Source organism: Chrysemys picta, chromosome 1 (assembly GCF_011386835.1).
Source record: "Chrysemys picta bellii isolate R12L10 chromosome 1, ASM1138683v2, whole genome shotgun sequence".
NCBI classification, from domain to species: Eukaryota; Metazoa; Chordata; order Testudines; family Emydidae; genus Chrysemys; species Chrysemys picta.
In genome coordinates this window covers 293,898,571-293,918,567 of record NC_088791.1, presented here as the reverse complement: position 1 = coordinate 293,918,567, position 19,997 = coordinate 293,898,571, and the positions used below count along the sequence as shown (strand labels likewise).

The 19,997-nt window shown below is 43.6% G+C and overlaps 1 long non-coding RNA gene across 1 annotated transcript; it reads left to right on the top strand.

Annotated features, from left to right (window-relative positions):
- Positions 1-6,405: 6,405 nt before the first annotated feature.
- Positions 6,406-19,235, top strand: LOC135983168 (uncharacterized). Its single transcript, XR_010600697.1, has 2 exons — positions 6,406-6,759; positions 11,838-19,235. It is a non-coding gene; the product is annotated as an uncharacterized LOC135983168 (long non-coding RNA).
- Positions 19,236-19,997: the final 762 nt, after the last annotated feature.

The window sequence follows — 19,997 nt, the reverse complement described above, 5'->3', positions numbered from 1 at the left end:
AATCTATTCAAGTGACATCATCATAGGACCTAATCACATCAGCCATACCATCAGGGGCTCATTCACCTGCACATCTACCAATGTGATATATGCCATCATGTGCCAGCAATGCCCCTCTGCCATGTACATTGGCCAAACCGGACAGTCTCTCCGCAAAAGAATTAATGGACACAAATCTGACATCAGGAATCATAATACTCAAAAACCAGTGGGAGAACACTTTAACCTGTCTGGCCATTCAATGACAGACCTGCGGGTGGCTATCTTACAACAGAAAAACTTCAAAAACAGACTCCAACGAGAGACTGCTGAGCTGGAATTGATATGCAAACTAGACACAATCAACTCAGGATTGAATAAGGGCTGGGAATGGCCGAGCCATTACAAACATTGAATCTATCTCCCCTTGTAAGTATTCTCACACTTCTTATCAAACTGTCTGTACTGGGCTATCTTGATTATCACTTCAAAAGTTTTTTTTTTCTTACTTAATTGGCCTCTCAGAGTTGGTAAGACAACTCCCACCTGTTCATGCTCTCTGTATGTGTGTGTATATATATCTCCTCAATATTTATTCCACTCTATATGCATCCGAAGAAGTGGGCTGTAGTCCACGAAAGCTTATGCTCTAATAAATTTGTTAGTCTCTAAGGTGCCACAAGTACTCTTGTTCTTTCCTCTGAGAGAGCAATCCCCCTCCTTGGATTAGATAGTCCGACACCTTTGTAGCATGGTTAAACCTACCAGGGCATATGCCCCGCTACCATAGTTGTCAGACGGCCAGGGTCACCGCTGCACCATGATGAGGCGCTGAGGTAGGATTTTGCAGCGGTCATTAATAAAAATGTTAAATAGCTTACAGCCAAGAACCGATCCCCATGGGACTCCACTGGAAACAGACCCACTCGATGATGAGTCCCCATTTTCAGTTACATTCTGAGATCTATCAGTTAGTCAGTTGTGTAGTACTGATCTTTTGTGGTAGGAGGTGGGGAATGATCTCACTCTTGCTTTGGAATCTCCACAATTCACCTTTTTCCCCCTAATCTTGCTTACTGCTAGGTAAGGATACTCGCTACCATTAGTAGTCCTATTGACACCAATGGAACTACACACAGCCATAAGCACTAAGCCAAGTAAGAAGTGTTTGTGTGATGGCCACCTTTTTGGCCAACAAACTGGGGTTTCAAGCGGGGACCTCCAGAGCTAAAAACATGAGCTGCTATAGCTTGAGGTAAGGAGTCATAGTTCCGTAACTTGGAACTGTAACAAATAATAGCCACAGAGGGGGATCTGCAATGTACATTCATCAGTGGCTAGGGAACTAAATGCATTGGGAAGAGGGGAAAAGCAAGGGAGGTGAGAATTGGAGAAGACTCAGTAGAGGACAAAATTAATGTCAAAATTTCCACATCAGTTTCTGTGTTCAAACTCTTGGGTACTTTCTAGAACAAAATGCTTCAGATTCTCCCATTAATTGTTCTTTCTTATAAGAATCATTATTGTTAATGTAACTCTTGGTTATACAAAAGGCCTAAAGTAAGAGTCCCTACCCAAAGGAGCTTATAATACAAACCAATGGACAAGAACTCTGGGGGAGATCTGGAAGGTACTAGTTCAGGAGAGGGTTTTGTTCCTTGCAGTGACATCCTGTTTGACACACATTAGCATTTGGAAAGCTGGTAGAAGCAGCGAGTTTTCAGAAGGAATCTAAGTGAGGAGTGTGTGGATGCCTGGATACGGTGAAGAGGGCATTCCAGGTGTACGGGGCAGGTGGGGAGAAGAGGGAGAAGTAAATGCAAGGAGGAGATATAGTTCATTAGTGGAGCTGTGGGTGAGAGCAACACAAGCAGAGACATAAGCTGGGGCAGAGGTGTACTGGGCAGTATTCCATCCCTAATCATCTATCAGCAAATAACCATGGGTCTGATTCGCCATTGTCCTACGCCCTGTGCAGTGGAAAGTGGTTGTAAAATGCTACTGAAGCAGAACGGTACCATTCTGCAACTACTTTGCCCTGCTGTAAATAACTACACAAGGTGCAAGACAACAGAGAATCAGACCCACAGGGGAAAATCACTATCTTGTATCGTGGTAAACAAACTGCCAGCACTGGTATTCTCAACAAGTTTTCAGATGAAAGGAGCGAATTAATTTTTAACAGATCTAATCACATTCTGCATGGACACGATCAAAAACATTTCCCAGCATATGGCAGCAATAAAACCGACTTTGTGCGATTGGGAAAGCAATGCCCTTCTGCAGAGCGTTACTAAAGTCAGGAACGGGAAATAATGTCTGAGTCACCGGTTTAAATCAAAAGCTTTCTGTCCAGCACCCTGTGACGGTATTCATTTGACTCCTGTATTTTTAGACTATGCTTGTGCCAGCTCTTGAGTCAATTACTGAGCACTGAGGGCCTGATTCTCCACTGCCTTAGTCCTTGTTTAGTCATTTAGAGCTGTGCAAAGTGACTGTAAAGCACAATAATTATTTACACAGGAACTCCAAGGCCAGGACACCATTGTACTAAGAGTATGTGTAGCCATAGTGAGAGACAATCCCTGTCCCAAAGAGTTTACAAGCTATATAGACAAGACAGACAATGAGAGGGAGGAAGGCAGTACTATTATCCCAAGTTGGCAGGTGAAGAACTGAGGTGTAAGACTTTGCCCAAGGTCACACACAAACTATGTGACAGAAACAAAGCCAGATGTCCTGGGTCCACAGCCTTAACTACAAGACCATCCTTCCTCTCTACATTCACTTTAAATAGATATATATGTCAGCCCAAAGGTCCATCTAGTCCAGTATCCTGTCTTCCAACAGTGGCCAGTGCCAGATGCTTCAGCAGGAATGAACAGAACAGGGCAATCATCAAGTGATCCATCCCCGTCGTCCACTCCCAGAATAATAATGGTTCTGTCATATGAAGTGAGGGAAAGATATAAGGACTGATTTTGATTCCCCTTCCACCAGTGTGACGCCATTAGTTTAGCAGAGTTACTTCTGATTTATGCTAGAGTATGTGAGATCAGTACCAGAAACTAGCATTCTGTTGTTACTAGAACTGCTTGGAAATGTTCAGGGCAAACGGTTTTCCATTGCAAAATGCTGACTCGTTGAAAGCAAAACATTTCACAGAAATGTGTAAATTTTGAGAAAATTTAATTCACAAAGAAAAATAAAAGTATTTTGACAAGGTCAAAATGGAAGGTTTCCATTTACTGTTTCCACGTGGCTTTTTTTCAATTTCTTAATTTTGTATTATATAAAATTAAAAAAAAATTAAAATCAAAACATTTTGATAGATATGAAAAAACATTTTTCTACAACTTTGTTTCACAGGAAATTTTTTGGTTTTGTTGTTTCAGGATGAATTTTTTTTTTCAAAATTACTGATTTTCCAACAAAATGAAAAACCCAGTTCTCAGGCATCTCTAGTGTATATTTTTCACTAATAAGCAAAAAAACCCACTGGGCCTGACCCTGCCAATTCTCATACAAGTCAGCGGGACTACTGTATTCAGAATTAGTGGGTTTGTTCAGGATCTGTCACGTTACAAAATGATATCACGCTCAAGCACATGTATGAAGAGTCGAGTTAGCAGACATAATGCTCATGAATAATAATAATTAATAATGCTGACCTGAAGAAGAGCTCTGGGTAGCTTGAAAGTTTGTCTCCTTCACCAACAGAAATTGGTCCAATAAAAGATTTTACCTCACCCACCTGGTCTCTCACAAATAACCAGTCAGTGCAGACCACGACGAACTGTGTTAGTGTCATGATAGCTAGTGGTGAGTATTGCAGTGTTGCCAATGTTCACAAGTGAATCCTGCATCTCCTGATATCAAGTGTTTTTATTATAGACTCAGCTCCTGCAGTTAGGTTATTATGTGAGAATCTCAGGTGTCTTTGCTTTTTCTTTTCTTTTTTTTAAGTAAGTGTAACAGGGTGTGTGCTTCCCCTTGCAAGTGCCACAGGGAGCTTGGAGCAGCCAGTCCTGCTCTGGGGAGAAGCTCAGCAGGTGGTGCACAGAATCATGGGAACCAGATGGGCAGCATCAAATAACTGGGTCTGATGACTACCAGCTAGAGGAGGCAGAGGAAGGCCTCATCTCCATTAGGGGAGACCGGGACCAGGAGAGGGCTATGAGAATGCATTCCTCAGTTCCTGTAACTACAGAGCAGGCTGCAGGCAGTGCAGTGGAGGATTGCATAGGGGCAGGAGGCCATGTGGAAGGCCTAGGTTTGATGGAGGCCCTGGCTACAAAACTGCCAGAAGCCATAGGACCCACAACCTGGGCTAGGACAGGACCATTGCTTTATGTTTTCACTCAGGGCTGACAAGAGGAAGGCAAAGGGAGAACAATTGTACTGAGGCCCTGAGCTCAGGGGTTCCCCAAAATGGCTGTAGCATCTGTGTAAATAAAGTGAAATGGGAGGGATTGTAGTCTCAGTAAACATGCTCTATTGGGGCTCCAAATGTATCTCAATGGGCCTGTTTCACTCCACATTTTTCTTCTTTTGTGTTGGACAATTATCAAAGCCCGGACTGAGGCAAGGGCTATGAAGTGGGTCTGGCCTATTATTTTCCCCCAGGCTGGTGACTGGGCCCACCAGCCTACAGTAAGTTTCCAGACTGTAGGGTTGTGGAGAAAAGCTTAGAAACATAAACCATAAACTTATTCAACAACAATAAGGCAAATAAAAAGAACCCAACATTTATTATTTTTAAAAATCCCCTGATTTTAAAACAAATCTCATGATTGTGGGGGCCTGACTCATGATTTTTGAACCCTTGGGCTTGGCAATGCTGGGAGTGAGTCCTAGTCCTATTTGGGTCCAATTCCAGACACAATATGGTGCACAACTGATTTGCTGTGCAGTTGTGACATCACTGAAAAGGCCCATTTACACAAAGCGGGTGGGGCTGGCTGAGGAGGGAATGGGGCCAGGACACCCAGGAAATTAACAGAATCAAAGCATCTCCTGGAGAGCTGGGCTGTTATGCAGCTCATTTGAAATTTCCCTTTCACAGACAGAACCCCAAGGGAGAAGAGCAGGTAATAATTTCCCCGCTGTCACAGCTGTCCCTATCGGTGCCAAAGGCTATGCAAATTTCACCCTCCTGTCTTGCGCATGCAGGAGAAAATAAAATCCTCTCCAATTCTAGGGCCTCAGTATAAAACACTGATCTGTAGTTAGCTGAGAAGGGGAAAGCACTCTGTTACCCTTGTACTCATGCTGACAAGCATTTTTACTGAAGAATCAATATAATCAAAAGCAGGTGGATTCAGCAGGCTCTGAATACTGAGCAGCGGAAGGATGGTGCTGATCCTGATGGGCGACAGAAGGGAACATGTATACCAAACGTGCAGCATGAACAACAGAAGACCTGAATCCTGTAGTTCAGTTTAGAATGCCTCCTACATGCCCAAGAGCTCTAATGAAATGTATGTCCTGAAAGAGGGGAGGGGCAGAGATGTGTTTGGTAGATTATCCTTCCCTCTTTGGTTGGCTGAGATTTGGAAAAATAATTGTAGCCACACAATTCCCACTGAAATTAAATTTCAGCCTATAGAAAATCCCAACCATTTGCCTTTGAGTGATTGCTGTCTTTTGTATCCAGACATCAAGACTAAGTTTGCCTGCACAGGATATAGAGTTTGCTTGGGGGTCAGCCTGAGACAGTGGAATCATAGAAGATTAGGGTTGAAAGAGACCTCAGGAGGTCATCTAGTCCAATCCCCTGCTCAAAGCAGGACCAACCCCAACTAAATCATCCCAGCCAGGGCTTTGTCAAACCAGGCCTTAAAAACCTCTAAGGATGGAGATTCCACCACTTCCCTAGGTAACCCATTCCAGTGTTTCACCACCCTCCTAGTGAAAAAGTTTTTCCTAATATCCAACCTAGACCTCCCCCACTGCAACTTGAGACCATTGCTTCTTGTTCTGTCATCTGCCACCACTGAGAACAGCCGAGCTCCATCCTCTTTGGAACCCCCCTTCAGATAGTTGAAGGCTGCTATCAAATCCCCCCTCAGAACTTCCCCAGGAACTCAGGACCATCACAAACCTCCCCATCTTTCTTCCCTCCTAGTGCAAAATGGACTTCCTTAACCTTGCCTTCTCTAACAGAAACAGAGAACACCATGTACAGATATTGTAAACTGCCCCCCCCCCAAAAAAACCCCTACCAAAAACAAACACTTCACTGCGCATGCGCTTCTCTGCCTGGGGAGGGGATGAGAGAAGAAATCACTCATGACAGATGTGTAGTTACATTGCTTAAAGCACTGCTGGAAGGTGCGCAGTGATAAGCGGGCATAAGAACCTACGTAGAATAAAATAGAAATCCATCAAGAGAACTTCGTTTACTGGGAGGTTTTTTTTACTGTGTTTTCTGAAAGAGCTGGGTGAATACCACAAGCATTTCCCATAACTATTCATTCAATTTCACTTTGGCCAGGCGCATATCCTTCTGTGTTTGCTTTTCATAGATGCTTACTTTCTCAAAGTTACATAAACATTAACAATGTTAAATATTCCCATAGGCATCTGTCTAAGACCAGAAATAAAAACAGAGTGAGGACCTTACGATGTCATCCATGGAGAGCTCATGCTGCCTTTTTTTCTGTATGCCAGAGAGAGAAAGAAAGAAAACTGATCCCAGTACTTTGGAATTGGCACTCAGCAGGCAATACAGAAGATAACCTAATACTGTTGACGAGAGTTTGCTTGGGAAAGGACTGGGTAAGAGCCTTAGCTTTTAGCTCCAAATAAATAAGAAAATGCTGGCTTGTTTTCAGCATGGATAACATAGGCTCATAGATTTTAAGGCCAGAAGGGATCATCATGTCTGACTTCCTGCAGCACAGAACTCACCCACCCACTCCTGTAATAGACCCATAACCTCTGGCTGAATTGCTGAAGTACTCAAATCATGATTTAAAGATTTTAAGTTACAGGGAATCCTCCATTTACACTAGGTTAAACCTGCAAGTGACCCATGCCCCATGCTGCAGAGGAAAGCAAAAACACCCAGGGTCTCTGCCAATATGACCCAGGGAAAATTTCTTCCCAACCCCAAATATAATGATCAGTTAGACTCTGTGCATGTGGGAAAGACCAGGACCCTTCCCATCTAATGTCTCATCACCGGAACATTGGAGATATTTGCTGCTAGTAATCACAGGTCAGCTACACGCCACTGTAGGCAGTTTCATCATACCATCCCCTCCATAAACTTATCAAGTTCAGTCTTGAAGCCAGTTAGGTTTTTTTGCCCCCACTACTTCACTTGGAAGGCTGTTCCAGAACTTCACTCCTCTGATGGTCAGAAACCTTCACCTAATTTCAGACTAAATTTGTTGATGGCCAGTTTACCTCCATTTGTTCTTGTGTCCACATTGGCGCTTAATTTAAATAACTGCTCTCCCTCCCTGGTATTTATCCCTCTGATGTATTTATAGAGAGAAATCATATCTCCCCTCAGCCAAGCTCTTTGAGTCTTCTCTCATGAGGTAGGTCAGGGGTCGGCAACCTATGGCACGTGGCCCACCAGGGTAAGCACCCTGGTAGGCTGGGCCGGTTTGTTTACCTGCCGCATCTGCAGGTTTGGCCAATCGCGGCTCCCACTGGCTGCAGTTCGCCGCTCCAGGCCAATGGGGGCGTTGGGAAGCGGCGTGGGCTGAGGGATGTGCTGGCCACAGAGCTGCCAGTACTTGCATACAACAATGTCCTGGAGGACAGGCCATTTTTATCACCCATTTTTGCAGCTTAAGAGTCATGCTGACAAGTCCTAAGTCCTCTCGGCTGACCCACAAGACTCACCTTCCATCTGAGATGCTGCTGTCAGGCTACTGTTGCTGTAATTCTCGCTGACTGGCATCATGAGCTAAACCGACCTTCTCCCTTAATTATGGAATAGGCAATGGTCCTTATAAACATGTTGGGTGGGATTCACAAAGGTACTTAGGCACCTTACTCCAAAATCAGTGGGAGTTACACACTGAAGTATCTTTATGAATCCCACCCATTAACACTAAAATGTTTTTTCAACTTGTGATTCTCACTGGGTGCTCTTGCAATAGGCCAGCCTGTTTATTTCTATTGCAAAGTGTCAATAACTATGGAGTAACTGATCGACTGGGAAAAATCACCACATGTAAATGTTCTAAACATGCAACAGATTTCCGGGGGCTACCACATCTAAATGAACCCACCAACATCCACACTTAAGAAAACATCTACTGAAGACAATTCAAGCAAAGGAAACTTTACTCATTTGGGGACATACTCAGTTTGCTGTTTTCACAGCAACAAACTCTTATTCTTGCCACCCACTGATGTAAAGCTAAAGATTATTCCTTAGCACAAGGATTATAGAAAGAGCATTATTCCGGTGAAAACCAAATTCCAACTGTGCTATTCTACCAGAAAAAGTCCCTCCAATTCATTAGTTATAAAAAGCCAAGACTGTTACCACAAAAGGCTATCTTTGATCATGAAGCTGAATTGTGTAGGCTGTAAAAATATCGGGGAGGACCCATATGGACTCACTTCGGCAGGTGCAGAGTTGGTGCCTAGTAGAAGTTTATAGTTTATTCACCAAAATAAAAGGAAACGTAAAGACATCATGCAGTTTAAAACGGGAGTTACCCTGAAAAATGCATGACATAGAGTCACCACTATGATCTCCCATAGCCACTCTTCTAAAGAGAAAGATCAGTCACTGAGAATTGCAATTTTCTTTTTGTATTATGGGTGGGTAACATCCATGTTGCACGGAGTCCCAGGTGCTGGTCTATGCCCCAGCCTATCACCAGTCTCCTGGGAGTGACCTCTTTAGAGGATCCACATGTTTCCACAGAGGCAAGCCTGTTGCCTCCAAGACTGGGCTGTTGGCACCAGCAGTCCCTGTCTCTTTCTGTGGCTTCCTGCAGCGAATCCAGCCAAGCCAAACTCATGCGGGAAGTTTGTGCTCTACTCTTCTCAGTGAGTATTCACAGAGACACAAGCAGCCTTTTCAAAACAAGGTAACCATCTATTATTAACCTGGCATAATGAATTTGAAAGTTCTTAGCTTAGCACAGAGAGGTAGAAATTAAGCCATAGTCGATCCTCATCAAACAAGTGCCCTGGTGGACCAGCCAAGCTGTGATGGACTCCATCTCTGGCTCTCTTGCTCATCCTTTGTCTTCCTTGGTCCAGGCTTCCTCCAGCTCAGTTCCCAAGTCTCACCTGCTGGCATTTCCTACTGTCAGGTGTTGATTTTTCAGTTCTTGGGGCATCTCTTTGTCTTGCTGGACCTTCTGTTGATTTGGGTCAGTTTGAGCCAGTTCTTTAATGACTCCATTCATTCTCCCCAGACAGTGCACACACGCGCACACACACACACACACACACTTCCTATCTCCTGCACTGTTCCAGGAGCAGAGTTAACCCCTTTGTGCCCATTCAATAGCAATGCAACATACAGAGGGAAACTGAGACATTCCTAGAATTTATAGAAATATTGCAGAAAATTCCCACTTTGTCACACCATGTTCCCTAGGCGCAGGCCAGAGAGCAAACCTGTGTTACCTAGCACTCACTAATAAAGTGCTTTTCTGCCAACTTCCTTTAACACCTCCTACCCCAAAAATCAGTCTAGGAATTTGATTTGTATCAATTTAACCACAAATCATTAAAAGCCTGTGCTCCTAAATTTAACTGTGCCAAAACTGCATGCATTTCCAATACTGCTTCCATCCGCTTTATTCTATGATGACAAATCTGGAGGCGGTAAAAGAATGTGGGGAAGCAGTGTCAGTTAGCAGAGCTTCTAGCCTAATTACCATTTAATCAGCCCCAGCAATGTCAAAAGGAAGTGCAGAAATGTCAATCCATTTTCAACCACTGTGTCCCTGGGAACTCAGAAGATCCCCTTAAGTTTGTACATTGGAAATGCAATCTTTGGAACTCTAGCTTCTTCTTCTAGTCCTGTCCCTCCGCCTCTGTCTCCTCCACCCCACAAAAACAGTTGGATCACAGTTCCAGACAGCAACCTGACCCATCCAATATAGCCCCTGAGAAGCTTCCTCAATGGGCGTTTCCAATCTGACAGAGATAAAATGAGAAATCTACTTGAGAATGATGGAGGTTAAACAAACAAAAAAATCAATCCGGTGGAAGATTTGCTTACAATTTTGTCTTGCCAGAGAGGGTGGGTATCTGGATTTAGCTTCCCCTGAATTATGAGAGAAGTCAGGGAAACAGAAAGTTATTATTAAACTAGAGATGGAACTGAATCAAAACCACAAATCCAACCATCCCCAAACTTTGAGGAAGTTCTGATCTGGTGAATGACTTTGCTTTGGCCCCTGCTTCTGTCTTGGGCCAGACCAGAAGCCTTGATTGAAATCCCCCTGAACTTTGAGAAGGTTTGGATCTGGATCTACATTTGACATTTATGGCTTTGATCCATCTTTGTTTTAAACCTTTTGAGCTAATTCTGGTTCCCCCACTTCAGTTGCACAACAGGGAGCTCTGTTCTGTCACTACATATGGCAAAGCCATAAAGCCAGTTCTGCCATTCAGCTATGTGAAGGGGAAGACAGACCAGCTTAGCCACTTGAGCAGTGCAAAGGAGAAACAGCAGGGCCAAGGATACGACTCTGTTTATTGGAGTGTGTGTGCGTGCGCGTGTGTGTGTGTGTGGGGGGGGGGGGTGTTAACACTGATTTAGCTCAAACTTCTGACTAACACTAGAGGGAAAAGTTCTCTTTGTGAAGACGCTATTCAGGGCAAGAGCCCAGCTGACAGCTGGCAGGAGAGCAAACAGCCTGGTGTCAGCACTTCACCAACTCCCACCCCCACCCCCACCGTTAATACTTAGCTAGCTGCAATAGCCAAGCACAGCAGCCTTCAACTGAGAGCTGGGAAAATTTCCTCTCCAGACTGTCAGTATATTTCTAAAATAGAAAACCAGAAGAAAACGGCCCTTTCTAAAAGAAACTGCTCAACAAGCCTGTCAAGTTCTCTTTAAACACCCGAAAGCAGCAAAAAGGGGCAGATACATTTATTTTTGAAGATCACCGTTAGCACACCCAAACAACACAGTGGTTTAATGTGAAATCCCCACACGTAAAACTTGGAGCCCACCATCAGAAAAACACTAGATTGGTTCTGTATCCACATACACAGGACCCCAAAGCAGCAGTCTATGGGGAAAACCAGTAGACTTGGCAGGTATGAAAGTGTTTATTGTTAAAGATACTTCACCTATGAGCACAGGCATTTCTGCTAACATTCCAGAGCTACTGCAACTTGTTTATTAAGAGTAACTCGGGGGGGGGGGGGGGGGAGAGAGGAGTTGCCACATGGTTCCCTTCCCAAGATGGGATTTGATTGCATTTTATTATAGTAGGAGACATTTCATGATATGGTCAAATGCATCGTAACTAGAGCTGGTTGCAAAACGTCGAGTCTTTCCCCTATGGAAAATGTTGACTTTTTGTCAAAAAATTAAAAAAACTAAAAATTTGGCCAAAGAGGTTTGGTTTTCAGGTTTTAGGTTTTCTAACTAAAAGTTGACAATTTTCAAAGAAAGAGCCTTGGGATGTTGGTCGTGATTTAACCACAAGATCATCTTTCCTCTTTCCACCAGCATCTCCTGTAGATTTGGGTCCCAATCAGCTGCTCTTCACCGCGGGGCTCATCTTGCTCAGGCACTGGGAAATCTGAGTGATGGGGCTGGGGTGTCTGTGTTTGATGTGCTCTGGAACTAGACTTTTTCTGGGGGCAACACCTAATTCTTTTCTTTCTGTTTTTGTTTGTCTGCATCGTAGATGTCCACCTCAAGAGTTGCTGGGGACCGTGTATGTATTAACCACATGATCGTTACTTTGGAGTGCCAAACAGAAATCATCATATTCCTTGTTCTTTTGTTTCCTGGAAAGAGCACCACCTTTCCAAAAGCCAAAACATCTCACTGCTCAGAGCAGTAGTACAAAGAAGACAATGTGATGCCTATGATTGTGCCTTTGTATGGAAACTTGGCAAGAGCTGCACTGACGACAACTGGCTGGAGAGCCCTTAAGGGCAGATATTTGAGTGGCTGTGCTCACCAGGACCAAACATGTTTTTAGTTGGTTTCATTTTTCTAACAATGGTGCTAATATTGCCAAAGCCACCGGTGACACTTTCTCAAGAATGTTCTTTACCGATTGCTTGAACTTGCTACTGCAGTGTGACAGTTTTTCATAAAACAATGGTGGGCACTGTCAAGCCAAATATTAACTTTTCGTATCTGCTCTATCAAGGCCTTTTGAATGTACCTGATTGGTAGAAAAAAAATCTCTGCTAGTTGCCTGTCACAGAAGCCAGTGATGTCATTGAAAAGGAACAAAGCTTTCCATTGGTCCAGTCTCTGTCAGAAAAGAGGGATCCATCCAATCAATACATTTTAGTCTTCAGGCCTTCATTTATATTTTTTACATTTGCTAATTGCAGCTCCTTGGAGAGTCTGTGTGGTGGGGCATGTATAGGGTGTGGAACTCAGTACTGGAAGGCAGAAAGCTAAGACAATCATTTTATTTATTAAGGGCTTCCTAAGGCACAGCCTATTTAAAGGAGTGGTGTGCTGTTGCAATGCTCCAAGTGGAACACTGGAAGACAGTCTGCAGAATGTCTCCTTGGCAGACACCCAGCTTGCTATGACCCACCCTACAGACAGCTGGCTAGCCAGCTCTGCTGCCAAGAGTATTGGTGGGAGAAAGGAGAGTCCTGCCTCTCTCCTATGTCTTCAACCCTTTTAGTATGCCAAGGAAGTATGCACAGCTCCTGTGCTCCCCTGAGCAAGGCGAGGAAGCTCTTTATTATTACACTGTTGCCAACTGTTGCATTTTTATCCTGTCACAATATTTTACTCAAAGGCCCAGCTCCTGAAGGCAAGTGATTACTTGAGAATCTCCACTTTTCTTTTCTTTTTTTAAATATGGAAGTTTCCAGCCATCATAATTGGGGTGAAAAGGGAGAAAATGTGACCTCAAATCTCCAAGACCAGAAGGGAAATAAGAAGAACTTAAAACTTATTTAACCCCTCCCCCCAAAAAAAACCCCTCATGATTTTTAAGACTATCTCATGTTGTTTTGACTGACTGATTTTTTGAATGCTTGAGCTATCTGGCACTCAGAGATTAACACACAAAGGAACATCAGATTAATTGTGGCAAATTCACTCTGCCTGCAGCAAGCCTGTAGTTGACCATGCAGATGAGCATTTCTGTGTTCAAGGTCAGGCTCTGTGAGCTCCAGCAGTTACAGTCAACAGTTTTGCATATGCAAATACTCACTGGCATTCGCAAATATGAGTTTTTTGCATGTGCACCCATTGCTTCTTCCTATGAAAATGTAGCTTATAAATAGCTACATTCAATTTTAATAATTTTTGACTCATCCCTAATGATGATGAGCCTTCCAGCATGCTGCCTCCTCATCATGTGAGCCCATGGTTGGTATTATTATTATTATTATTCCTTGGTATTGTGATAACACCTAGGAACCATAATAATGGATCAGGCCGCATTGTGCGAGGCGCTATACAAACAGTGCAAACTATCTCTCTGGGCATCTGAAAAGCAGAAGTGGCTTTACAACATGCCTGGGAATCAATTTTTCACGATGAAGTTTTTTAATTTGTTTAAAAGTAGAGTCTGTTCAAAGCAATTCACTTTATCCTGCTCAAACTAATTCATGATGATTTGCAAAAGTTGTGAACCTGAGACCAAAAAGCTTTATGTGTAATCAAGTATTTTCCAGCTCTAGTTTAAAAGTATTTTCTTTTTGGAACGGAATTTTATTTAACAAGGCTCTGGTTTCATCACAACAATTGTTTTAATGTGGACTTGTTTTCTGTTTAATGTTGATAACAAAGAAAGGAAATCTGCAGGACACATATCACAATGGAAGTATCCTGAACCCTCTGGCCCATTTCACATAAGCCACTAATAATAAATAATAATAATATTTCTATACTGCAGTTCATCTTAAGCATTTTTAAAAATTATTTTCTGATTTAGAGAAGCATCAACAAGTGCTCACTCTAAGCTCAGAGCAGTCAGGCATAATTTAATGTCACCCCCCCCCTACAAAAATTACAATGGCTTCCTCTTTCAGACATAACATTTACATAACCAGCAGGTGAAACAGAACTGAGACCTCTTCAACCCTCCCCACTCCTTAAATACCCAGGAGAAGATGAATGCCCGGCTTGTTAACAGATCCAGGGGCTGGCAGGCCAGGGTGTAGAGTGAATCCCAAAGGCAAAACTCCAGGTCCTGTACCTCAGTTGAGCATAGCCGCTGCAGTATGGTACCGGGGGAGACAGGGGGTTGTCTCCCAGGTAGCCACTTCTCAACTCATTGAGGGCTGCACAGGGAAGGCAAACGCCTTGGATTCCTCTCGGGAATTGCCTGGGAGCCCACTGCAGATTCTAGAACGCTGAGGTAATTTGCTTCCAGAGTGAAACTGCACTTAATATTCTGGCTGCTTCAGTTTGCCAGTGGTCTCAGTGTGCAGCCCCAGATAGAGCACATTATATTAATCCACACTCGTCTCAAGCGGAGAGGAAAAAAGTGCTATTGGCCACTGTCATTCCCTGAGCATTCAGAAGACCAGAATCTAATAACACACCTAGTGTGCACTCCTGTATTACAATCACAGTCTTTCAGCAATCACAGGCCTTCAGCTGGGGGCAGTGGCATAAATTCTGGTACCCACCCCCAACCAGCTTTCTTTCCTCCCTAGTCAGAGTCACTATCAGTCAGCCCTCACCCAAGCCCCACGCTCATGAAGACGCTGGAATATTCATTCCACTGCACAAACCAAGTCAGAAGTGAGAGAGACTTAGACCTGGGTGTCATCAGCAGGTTGAAAACATTGCACATCTCTTCACTAGCCCCCTCACCCGTTCGCCGCAGCAGTCTCATGTATACATTGAACAACGGGTGACAAAGAAGACCTCTGTGCATGCACCCTTCATGAGAGAGGCCTCAGGACAGAAGAGCACTTTCCCACTGCTCCTCTCTGGGTCCTCTCAGAACAAGGAGAATTGGCACCTATATATCAGAAGTGTGCTAGGGCCTGCAGATGTTTCCATATACTCTCATGGTCAAGGGTATGAATGGCTGCTGACAGATCTAAATGAAATCAGCACTGTTATTCTTTCATCATCTGCAGACACGAGAATATCATTGACTAAAGCAAATGATATGGTTTCTACCCCACATTCAGGCCTAAAGCTGGCTCATGTCTCACAATGATTCTGAAATACTCTAGAGTATAACTCGCTTTGGCCACACAGTCCTCCACACACCTTGTTAGATAATTGCTAATATGCCTGTACTGCTGGACTTGTGAAATGTTAGAGGTTCAATATTTTCAAGAGGTCTTCTGAATGTTAACACATTTTTAGGACCAAGTCCAGCTACAGCAGATGGTAACATACCTGGACATCCATGCAACTGTGGTCATCAGCAGGTCCCCTGCTGAACAGGCATGTGGCTGCTACTGTGAGCAGGTCACATCTGAAGCAGTTATGCATGAGAATCCATTCTGTTCATTGAGAAGGGCGATGATGCGTTGCTTCACCCTGTTGACATTGTTGCACTTGTATCAATTAGAATTCATGTGAAGTGCGTGCAAACCAGTAATTATTGAAGCAGTGACTGATATCTAAGCAACAACACATCACAGGGTGTGTTTTCATCAGTCCAGGAATAGTCAGAGAGACCATAGCTCCTGGGCTAAAGTTTGTATAAAGCACTTGCCTTCTGTCTCCAAGAGATCTGAGTTAAAATCCTGTGTTAAAATAATACATACATGAAACTGAGCTTGTTGGTCTCATCATAGTCCTGCCATATTTGCCACATCACAGAACTTTGAGTGGTCCTACATGATATGGCCTGATCATCAAGAAAACCCCATGCCTGGGATAGCAGGGGTGCTGAGCACAGTGTTGGGTTTTTTTGAAAAAGTGAACTCAAGTCTTAGTATTTCCCACAGCCATGTGGGAGCTCAGGAGTCATTTCCTAATCTCAGTCTGCTGCTCCGTGGGCTGATAGGAGCTTTCAGATTCAAGAAGGAAGGATTGGCTAGCATGAGTCAACAGTGATATTTTTGTCCATACCTCTGAACCCATCAAAAATCAAATGGAGACTGGGGACAAAAGACCATGTGCTGGATTATGTGCATTAGCAACTTCATTATAAATCATTATCCCTGCAAGGAACCCACCTGTCCTTGGGCCGCAATAGCCAGGGATTGTTGTCCTTAAGCGCACCCTACCAGGTGCATCTTGTCTGGGCTGCTGGACAGGTTGGCACTTGATGTGGGAGGTTATTTATGGGGACGGAGGGTTGGTGGGGAAGTCCTCCCTATTGCATTGTGTTGGGAGTGGAGTTTTGCTGGAGCTCTTCCTGGGAGTTTATTGCTGGGTTGTATTTTTTTTTAAATAACATCAAAGGCACCCAGAGTAGCAGATGGGCATGACACAGTGTGGTGTTCTCCATTGCAATAAATAAAATAGTCTATTCATAATTCTGCATTCCCATTGAAAACAATTGAAAACCAAAAGGGAGCTCCCTATGTAAGGGACACCTTGAGAATTTTGCCAGTGGCCATTTCAAGTGAGGCACTGATTGTCTCCAAAAGGAGGTCAAGCCTGTTCTCCAGGGCTGCCAGCAGCAGGTGTACAAACAGAATGGCCAGATTGAAATCAATGGGGTTACTCCAGATTTACACCAGCGTAACTGAACTAAAAATCTGGCCCTGCTGGGGGGCACCGATAAGAACAGACACAATCCCTTTCAATGCCTGTAAAATAAAAAATAATAACCTAGTACTGCAGTTGTATAGTTACAAATGGAAACAATAATGGACACTGAATGGGTAAATATAACGAAGATAATCTTTAGGAAAAAAGACATGATTATACAGTGTATTTAGTGAACCAGATTCGTTCCTGGAAAGAAGGGGATAAAAATCAATTGACACAGTTACCTAATTCTGCAGCTTTTGCTTTTCTTTGCAGAGAAGGTAATGAAAATGGCACCAGGAAAAGCTGCTTTAGTTTCTCATAGAAATCAGAGCTAACAAGGGGAACATGCTCTGATTACAGAGTATCGGTCTCCCTTTTCCCGACATCTGAAATAAAAACACGTGCAGGAGATGAGCTGCCTGGACACTTTGCTGACTCAGCCAGTGTTGTTTGTTGGTTTGCAGGCGAGCCGACGGGGCTCATCAATCTGGCGGACTCTTGAGACTCAGCACATTATGTCTGACAGGACGCACCGTAACACTATAGTATCTGTCAGCAGCATTTCCCTGGGTACTTTCCATTCTAGCTGGGCTAATGCCAGTGCAATCATTTACATTGTTACATGCTGTTATATAGACACACACTCCCATGCACACCGTGAAAGGCCGGAGCTGAGGCTCCGTAGCACGCGCCAGAGCATGACTAAGCATTAACTGGCTGTAATATAAACAGGAAGGGGGCAGAAACTTGTTAGTCTTGTCAAATAGTTCAGAAAAGGAGAATATGGTTTGTTCCCTCTGCCCTGCGACCCACTCCCTTCCACACCAACACTGAGAACAAGGAGATAGTGACAGGTCTCAGAGTGATGCCTCTTGGTTGACAGGGAATGACGTGGGGGTGGAGGGGCGTATGTGACACTCATGCGAAGGCCCCTAGGCCTCACTGAACACTGACAAATGAATATCTGGAAACCAGTCTGGCTCACCTGTGTGTTAGTATTGTTAAAACAGGTATTAGATTTATAGAGATGTGTTTAGTGTGTGGACTTTGTGAAATGCTTGTGAGTTGCTTCCTGCCTTAATCTCACTTACAGTATCTGGATTCCATGTTATAAGGTCATATTTAAGTATTTGCTCTGTAACCATAAAAGTGGTAGCTCTGAAACTGGAAACCCCCACAGCCAGGAGGGAAGCATTACTAAGCGTGAATTAGGAGTTCACCAGAAGAGATGTCATCCCCTGCCCAACAAAAGAAGGCATACAGATCCCAGATGAACCACTGTGGAACATCGGTGGACAAAAGGCTTTGTTGATTTCTCCTTCAAACATCCATGGAGAAGGAACATGCACAAATCCTCATCCCCTCACAGATTGAACTTTGGGGGACAGCAATAAAAATCCCTGTTGGATGTGTATCGCTATGCTGCTTGCAATTTGGAGAGGGGAATATTTCTAAACATGAGCAAGGGATCCCCAAGATGCTTAGCTTAGACTAACCCTAAAGGACTTCTAGAGCTTGCATATTACAGCAGCTTATATTGTCTTTTGGAACCGAAGACTAACCAATTTGTGTGTGTATGTTTACCTGCTTTAACCTTATAAATAACTCTAATTCCTTTTTCCTAGTTAGTAAACCTTTAGTTAGTTTATTACAGGATTGGCTTCAAGCATTGTCTTTGGTGAGAGACCTAAGATAAATTGACCTGGGGTAAGGTTTCAGAGGGGTAGCCATGTTAGTTTGTATCAGCAAAAACAATGAGGAGTCCTTGTGGCACCTGAGAGACTAACAAATTTATTTGGGCCCAAATAAATTTGTTAGTCTCGCAGGTGCCACAAGGACTTCTCGTTGTTTTGACCTGGGGTATGTGACTGATCCTTTGGGCCTGGGGGTAACCTGAACATTGTTGTGATTTTTGATGTAAGGGACCATCTATCAGAAAGGTAGGCTTGCCTGGGTGACAAGATAGACTGGAGTGCCCAAGGAGACTATCTGTGACTCTATGTTAAGGCCGTTATAGTGCTTGAGGAGTTCACACTTGATACTTGGTTGGTGAAATCTAATTATAGAACATACATAGAACATGGTCTTGAGCTACTCATGACAGGGTATATATGAAGTTTTTCCTGCTCTGTACACTAGTGACAAATGTGATAGTTCCAGAGATCTCCCCAGACCTGCTCTCATGACCTAATGCATTAAAAGATCAAGTCAATGGTTAATGAAATATGTATATTTAACTAAAATTTCCCCAGTCCAACACACTGTAGCTGAATGAGGAGGCTGTTATTGTACAGCAAGTTGCTGCTGCTGCAGCCTGATTTCTGGTACCCCGTTTTAAATAAACTAATAATTTAGATGTTGCAACCCTCTCACAAGTAGGGATATTGTTGTTAAATAAAAACAGTAAGCAAGTGCTACCTGAGTAAAAGCTTTTGCCATCTGTGTTTGATTTGGGATGTAAAGTGTACAGCACTGAAAAGGGAACTCTGCCTTCTGAAAGCCAGGGTGGGAAATAGTGTAATGGACCATTCCAGGGCATTTGAGCCTAAAAGTAAAGCTGTGTGATTTTTTTGCAACTAATTGTGAACCCAAGTGAAACTCACCAGATTTCGGACCTGCTGGTGAAACTGGACAATGTTTGTTTTTTGTAAACCTGTTGCTGGGACAGGGCACTGAACTTGGGCTCAGGAGAGCTGGATTCTATAGCCAGCTCTGCTCACTGACCTACTTGTGTGACCCTTGGTCAGGTCACTTCACAGCACTGTGCCTCAGTTTCCCCTTCCACCTTTGTTTTGTCTCTTACTATGTGTTTGTACAGCATCTAGCACAATGGGGCCACGATCTTGGTTGGGGCCTGTGAGCACTATTGTAATAGAAATAATATGAATAAATCTCTTGGGGCCAAAGCCAGCGGAAAGCAGAGTTATGACAATGTTAGCCAAAGTTAAGCAGTGATTAGGAACTTCTAAGTACCTAGATTAATATCAAAACCTCAGAAAAAGAAGCTGAATAAATTTACCACTTTCACACATTTTCTGAAATCAATCATTGTCTGGGTCTGCATAAGCCTAAAACTCAAAGTAAATCTCGTGGGGTGTGCCAACCATACGCATCAGGAAGGTTCACTCAGAGGTGTGCAAATCTCACTGAGCACTCTGCTTGGAAGACTGGAGCCAACTCAGGGCCTGTT